Source organism: Acipenser ruthenus, chromosome 35, assembly GCF_902713425.1.
Source record: "Acipenser ruthenus chromosome 35, fAciRut3.2 maternal haplotype, whole genome shotgun sequence".
Lineage (NCBI taxonomy): Eukaryota > Metazoa > Chordata > Actinopteri > Acipenseriformes > Acipenseridae > Acipenser > Acipenser ruthenus.
The window spans coordinates 867,316-875,467 of record NC_081223.1 but is presented as its reverse complement, the minus strand read 5'-3'; the positions used below and the strand labels follow the sequence as shown (position 1 = coordinate 875,467).

General features: G+C 40.2%; 1 long non-coding RNA gene across 1 annotated transcript; it reads right to left on the bottom strand.

Annotated features, from left to right (window-relative positions):
- Window positions 1-3,267: 3,267 nt before the first annotated feature.
- Window positions 3,268-4,208, bottom strand: LOC131705270 (uncharacterized). The gene is made up of 4 exons (XR_009310271.1): window positions 4,039-4,208; window positions 3,699-3,792; window positions 3,503-3,607; window positions 3,268-3,405 (listed from the first exon to the last, which is right to left on the bottom strand). It is a non-coding gene; the product is annotated as an uncharacterized LOC131705270 (long non-coding RNA).
- Between the last annotated feature and the right edge of the window lie 3,944 nt (window positions 4,209-8,152).

Below are 8,152 nucleotides of genomic sequence, written 5' to 3'. Positions count from 1 at the left end.
TCAGAACTGGGCAGACACATGGCAAATGGCATTTATAAAAGAAAAGTGTAAGGTACTGCACACAGGCAATACATTTCTCCCCCTTCCTTTCTATATTGGTTAATTGTGGGCTCTATTTTTTTTTTTTAACATCACTGAGTCCCTTGCCCTTGTGCAACCACAATGTAGAAACATATAGAGAATGTATGGGAATGGTCAATAAACATCACTGCTGTTTCTCTTAAAGCGTGTTTATTTATTTCTAATACTGGACCCTGTCTTAATACTGTATTATATTCTGAATATGAATATAGCTGGATTATTAATTGTAGATAATACTTAGAATACCAAATACATATTTAGCATTAAAAAGTCGTTCATTATTTTGTGTATCAGCCGCCAAACAAAGCCGAGCGCAGTGCGGTATACTGTAATGATGCTCCAGTCAGTCTGCCCGGACTGCACCTGAACCATCTTAAAAACACAAAAAGCCACTAAGCAGCTAATTTGTAAAAGTTAGTAAAGAATTGCGCTAATATAACGAAGCTAAATTTGAACTCCTAGCTGGAGCAACGAGAGAGGGCGAGAGGGCGGGGCAGAGAAGGAGGGGGAGACGCTGCTAGGCAACCGGCTCGTGAACATTCCACTCAGCTGAGCAGAGACCGTTAGGATTTAAAAATGCGAACGTTCCGAGCGGCGTTAGGCGCTTCGTTAAATTAACACACCGTTGCTGGCATTTTAATTTTGAAGAAAACCATATTTTAAATACTCAAATAGCACTGTATTAAAAAAATACTTTACTTCAGTTACAGACCGTTTTCCAACAAATAAAAGGAAGTGCGTATTTATAAGAAGTCTATTTGTTATGATATTAAGACTAAACAAATGTGCTACAGTTTGTTGTATAATTTATTTATTTATTAAATGTTGTGGTAATTGTTTTTTTTAATATTGTATTGTTTTCACAAAATAACATCCGTACATTATCAGTTCATCTGCTAGAGTAATCAAATCACAAATATTACTCGTCAGTAATTCATACATAGACACGCTGTGGTAACTTCAAGAAGTTAAAATGTAAGGCTGGTTTACAGTTTAACCAAATAAATAAATAAATACATTAATAACGACATGAAACAAAAATACGTTTTGGTAGCTCATACGTAGGCCTATTTAAATTACAAAATGCGACCTGTTTTAGAAATTGATTTATATACTACCTGCCATTTAAATCTAAATTATATTTAAAACTGTTTGAGGAGCAGACTAGCATAGATGATTTCTAAAATCCATTAATATGTTAAACTATAACACCACATTAGCACCCCGAGAAATATAGAAATTGATCATTTGTAAAGAATTAGCTGTGAGATTATTTAGATAAATAATCAGAATTATGGATGCATGGATTTTTGATTAAAATACACCCACATGTATTTTTGTTTCATGTCGTAATTTATTTATTAATTTCATTGTAACCCCTTGCTGGTGTCACGGCTTGTCTCTGTATCAATTCACTGATATTTGAGGTTTTGTTTAGTACACACTAGCAGGTGATCTGATAATCTTATTGATGTTATTTTGTGAAAACAATAACACGTTAATACTGTGCTACAAAAAATGACTCGCCGTGTTGTAACTTGTGCAGGTGATGTCATGGGTTGTCATGGCAGCGCCAATCATCACGGGAGGGGTTATCAGTGGTTGTCGGAGAAACGCTGGATTTCCGCTGGCTGCCGAGGGCTCCAACCTGAATATCTAAATCAATACAGTGACAACAAAGTAATGTGACATATAAACCTAATGACTACATTAATGAAGCAGTAATACACGACAGGGTGTGTGTGTTATCATGAGGTAATATCACCACGCCTTGGGTGCGTTGGGAGGCACTAGACGAAGTAGAGTTCTTCAACCGCCCAGGAAGTGGTGATATATCTCATGATAACACACAGACCCTGGAGTGTATTATTGCTATTATTAAACTGGTCTAGGAGTGTGTTGTTGGTAGATAAAGAAGACTTTAAACCTTATTTTAATGTTTTGTATTTGTGTCATCTTCCACTGAGAGAAGTAGTTCCACAGTAGCTAATGGTTAGATTAAGAAATAAACATTTGATTTTAAGATGTTTTGTATAATATTTTCTTTTTCAGGACTCACTAATAGTTTCTTGTTTAGGTTTTATGCATGTCTGGGTTTTGTCCAGTAGATGGAGCTGCTGCTGCTGTTGTGATGTTTTGTTTAGCAGAATGCAGTTCACTTAAAATCTTCAATTAAAATCTCCGGTAGTACTACTACAGACGGGCCGCCGATAGTCATCACTGATTAACCCAACATGTATAGAAATACAAACCCAGTGTGTTTCAAAGAGCACTCAGAGTGACAGTGCCGGAGAGTCGGCGAGCAGGTTTAATAATATGAATGTGCCTGCACGAGAGTCTTGCATCAAACTCAGCGTCCTTTATATAATATAAACACATTACACAAGGGGTTGCCAGCGGCTGTAGTGAATTCAGTTCCAATAACACCACGCTCTCTTTCTCTCTATATAGATATATATCTAGTCCTTCTGTTTTACCAAACAGCTCAAAGAATGGAACTTCTGGTTCGGTCTGGTGTGCAGATCTAAAGATTCCCCGCATCGGGTGTACCGGTTTGTTACGGAACGTGTTTTGTAAAACGAGTTTATCCAGTAACAGACTATATAAACCAGTCAAAACAAAAGAGAACATGTTGCCAAGCAGTGGTTTGTTTAACTAGTTCCTCAGTAAAGTAAGACTCTTGTGTACACACAGTATTAAAAACTGAAAAGCTAAACTAATACTTTACTTGGAGCTCTCACGAGGGACCACTTCCAGTAAAAGACGTATAAACCGCAGTGAACAAAATAAAAACTTGCATTCATAACAGAAAAAAAGACAGCCCATATAAATCTACACACTTTGTGATGCTATAACATGGTATTATATATTATAGAGTGTTGATAATTTCACCCTAAACTTTGCATACTGAAAGTAGCATGTCAAAGCAAGAAGGAATATAAAAATAGGGTTACAGCTCAATGGAGGAGGAAAGTCTTTGCCCCGGCTTCACAATGAATTAATGAAGGGTCCTTGAATAACACACCATATTGAGAATGGCCTGATCAGGAAACAAGCAAAGCAGTAAGAGGAGAGAATCCCATTAACATTAACATGGCCATTCTGACACACACCAATATATAATCGGTGTAGAATTAGTCAAGCACCCAAACCAAAAAAAACAAAAAAAAACCCACACAATCCAAACAGCCTTTACAAGCAAGATTTTTATTTATCAACACACACTTTTGGGCATTTTCCAAATATATACAACTCCAGCTACAATGACAACCACTGAACACACACCCATTGCAGCTCCCAGAACGGACCACGCATTGAATTGGGCTGCAAGAGAAGAAAGAAATAGTTAGTGGAATGGAATATAAAGAGATAGTTATATATTTTACTTGAACTGTAATTGTGTTCACATCATGCATATTACCGCTTCTAGGCATAAAGTGAAGGGATCCATCTCTCTTCAGCTCAATTGGGCCAGAAGACACAAATGCCTTTACTGCACCACCATCCATCCCTTCAGCACTGCGACCTACAGGAGGAATTAGGAGGAGTCCATCAAAACAAAGGGACAAAAATGCATGCAAAATGTCCCCCCTCCCCCCAACAGACAGAGCTCTTACCAAGCCTCTGTTTTCCTGGAATGCACCGTCTGCTACAGAGGCTGTCTGATGGCCGGTTTGAATCACATATCACAACACTGCAGTGGAAGTAAATCTGAAAGACAGTACACCTTGTCAAGAAAAACAAGCATCAATAGATCAGGCAGGACCATCATCCAATGAGGATTACTGAATTGAAAAACATATATTGCATCATAGTAAGTGTTTCTTGCAAATGTGCAGTTATATGTTTTCATTCCAACTCACTAAAGATTTGAGTACAGTAACCATTTGCTGCTTGCAAAGCAATCCAAACCACACATTGTGGTACAAGATGCCCCAAACCAACACTCCACTTTACCTGTCCTTTCAGTGCATCCTGGCCGCTTGTGAAGGAAAACATTTTCACTTCAAACCTTTTCAGATGGGAAGGGAACAGCACTCTTGCATTGCTGGAGACTGGGTGAAAGATGGTCAAGTACTCATCTGCAGAGTTCTCACAGCTAGAAAGAGAAAGTAGGTCAGGAGCACATCAGCCACAACTCCAATTCCTAGGTTTTGTAGCAGCAATATCATATTCCAGCATCTTACCTGTCCACAACAACATCCCACTTTGGAGAGCTATTCCTGTCAGCAGAATAGGTTGCCCAGCAGTTCTCCAAAAACAATTCAGCCTGTGGATCCCTGCTGTACAGGAGTTCTACCTCAAAATACAAGGGTCTTCGCAAGTACTTCACAACAGGGTAATCCTGAACTCCATAGAAGTCATTGTAGGTTGAATCTGCAGAGATTCAAGGGAGAATTTTATAGGTGGAAACATGCTACTAGAGCATCTATATTATTTCAATTGCCAAGTCCTACCAAATGCAAGCCGCATGATGACCACAAGGTCCCCCAAGCCAGGCTGGACTACAGGTGCAGGATTATTCTGGTACAAGAACTGCACTACCTTGGTGTCATTGACCAGATAGTGACAGGCAACTCTCAACCTGGAAAGAGGAGATGGGGTTAGCAGAGTTTCAGCCTCAACCACAAGGATACTCAATTTGATTGCAATCCTTACCTGTAAGATGTGAACAGCACTTCATTCTCATAAGTCAGGAGGTTGTTGTCAAACTGGAAGAGAAATCAAAGACCCAGGTTGCAATGAACTTGTAGATTTAGTTTGGAGCTGCATACCAAGTTGCAGACTAGCTAATATGGTACTCTGGATCATCCCCAGCTGTGTACTAACGTAGTACCAAATTTCACAATTTAAATAAATAAAAAAAAAAAAAACATTGGTAATGAATATTGCAATTTCATAATTGAACACTTTTTTGGGACCTCATGATTGTTACAGTTAATATGATACCACAAGCCTGTCTACAGAAACTGCTAGACTAATATGGTATTGTTTTAGTAACCTCTAGGAGGGCAACAGCAGTTATTTTGGATTTGTTGCAAATACTTTTGAATACACAGCTGGTGACTCTTGAGCTGCAATTGATATCAACTCATTTATTAGTTTAGTCCCGGCCTCACCACGGGATCATCCCCAGCAAGTACGCTCCTTCCAGTTCACTGCAATTGACCCAAAAGGTCTCTTGGCAGCACATGCAATGCCATAACCAAGAGTCATGTCATGTGTCACAACACCTTTGTCAACGGGACAAGCAGTTCAATACAAAAGTGGCATCCTTCAGATGTCCACAAGACATGAAAGTAATTCAGCGGATAGAAACACAGGTCACCATAGCTCCGTAGATTGATCCAGGGGTGTTGGGGCCACCTTGTCAATATGTTGAAACTCCTCAAAATATAGTTTTAAAATGTGGTCAATACTAACCCTTCTAGTTGTGCCACAGGAGTTGACATTAAAGTAGAAAACTGCATTGATAGCATCAGACTGAAGAGGCCGGCAACTTGGATCCCTTAGAGTTAGTTGACTTGGAGACAAGCTGGGGACAGATTCCACTTTCACAGCAAGAGCTGCCATAGTTCCATTGGTGAAGCAATCTGAAACACAGCATTTGGAGCCAGGTTAAGGAAACAGATTATAGCTTCAATACCACTTCATGCAACCTTTGGCCAATCTCAAAAGCAGCTATTCTAAAGAATGCTTTGTTTGCAGGAGAGTTACCAATCATCTTTGTAGGGAAACTGCAGGACAGGGAGAAGTCAGCCACCACAACCATGGTCCCAATATCCTTCAAGGTCAAGTCAAGTCTGCTTCTGATGCCTGAAGAACTGATCACCTACAGAGACAATACATCAGGTCAGTAATGTGTTGAACCCAAAACAGCTAAAACGCATTTTAAAGTTCCATCACTTACTTCATATGTGGCATCAACTGAATTGTATGGCACAGTCATCCAGAAATTGGTAGAGTTGGCATTATACTTGTACAGGGCAAGCAGACTTCCACCAAGTTCTCTTGAGCCCACAAAAGGAATCCAGTTGCGACCCATGTTGCCATATGTTACCATGGTATAGAATGCAGCACCATCACAGTAGCCAGTTACTGTAGGTGGAACTGCAAGAGGAAGAGCAGTTGTCAGGGCAATGGACTGGATTGGTTAGAAAAAGGTAGTTGTAGACCAAAAAATAGTCAGGCACTTACTGATGTCTTTGAGAACAGCTTCGACTACAGCAGGATGAGTAAAGGGTGTATTCTCTGGCACTATATTCAGCAAGTAGGTCAGGGGCAGAATGTAGGTTCTGGTGTCTGGAGGAGTTACCTGAAAGAAGAGCAAGGGTTTGTAGGATTAAACCCAAAGTCAGACAGCAAGCAACACGTCCACAGGAAGCAAGCGTTTTCAAAGGGCAATTGGGTGGTTGAACAGGTGGGATGTTACCTTTTGCTTCACATTGGGGTCCTCAAATGGCACCTGGAGAGTGTAGGTCTTGGATCCATTGGGAAAGACATGCTCTTGGACATTATAACCTTTTAGGTTGGCTTCTGGCACAGTTAACGTCTCTGGTCCAACTATAATTTTGACCAGCTCCACATCAGGCAGGAATGTCCCCAGGGTCACATTGAACACTCTGGCTTTAGGAACAGTGTCTGAAATTAAAGCATGCAGTTAAAATGAAGGATATGAAGTGGAGCACTGCAACAAATCCCTTTGATTTACTGCATGTGGACAAGTTCTACATACTGTTTGTGACAACTGGTGGCCGAGGCATGAAAGGAGTGGTTATTGGATGAAGTACTGTGTACTTGGTCTTCTCAGGCCCATCTTGCCAGGTATGCTCCAGCATTGGTTCAATAGAGTAAGAGATCACATAGGTGTTGTCCAATACATGGCTCTGAAAGCACAGAAGCATCTTAGGAGGAAAGCTTTAAAATGAGAAGGATTTAGAAGAAGCTGAACTTCTACATACCTTGTAATATCCACCATCAGCTCCCACAGGAATTTTTACAGTGATTAGCTGGGGACCGACATCCAGTTTATAATCTCTATTATGAATCGTTGCAGGGTCAAGCTTGCGGCCATCAACTCCCATTTGAACATCAAGGGTAGTAATTTGTGGTGTCGGAACAAGAGGAGGTAGAACACGGGGAACATTCCATGTAATCATCTGTTCTGTGAAGGCTGTTCCATCTGACAGAAAGGAACACCACAGACTTGATATAGAAAATTCATACATAAACCTAGAACAGTTCTTGAGCACTGTTGCCCTCCATAAGCTTACTCACCAGTAGGACATGTAACTGCAGTGTCCACCATCATGACCATCCATCTTTGCTTATAAAAGGTGGTTGATCTTAGCACAGCCATTGGTACAGTTTGGATCTGTTGGAGGGGAGGGGGAACTTTTACTAAAATAAAAGCAAGACTAAATCTCCCTTCATAGTCTGGATATACTGTACTAGATAACAATGAAGCCTAGACTACTTACCACCTGAGGCTGGCTTTCTGTGGAGTTGTATGCAGCTCTAACCAGAATTCGAGTTGGTGTAGTGTTTATGCCATAGCCATTTGTCATGCCCTGAGCAACAGTCATGGTTGTCTTTCTATTTGCTGGGAGATGGAACACAATTTTCCAGATGCTGTTGTCAGCAGCAGTTGCCTAGCAGAAGAAAATCTCATTAGATTAGGGAGTTTGAACACAAAGCATCTCCAGTCTAAAATAATTTGTCATAACAGATGTCATGTTTAATAAACAGGAACTAAAACTGAAAGTTGAAAGTTTAATGACACATCACTGAAACCGTTCTAGGTTCAGCAGGCATCTAAGGGAACAGAAAATCCTCAAATACAACTTCGTACGAAAGCCTATGTGAAAGCATGTTGTCTGGATCCGATACAGGCAGAGTTTACAGCCATTCATTTGTACTGGACCTTAATACATCAGTGTACCAAACTTTAGGACAGCTAAATTGCTCCTATGCAGCAGTCCTCAAAAAAGTAAATCAGGATACATTTATCATGAAGGATTTATAGCCCTGCACATATGAAGCCACTACCTCAGTGGTTGAAATAAGGCTT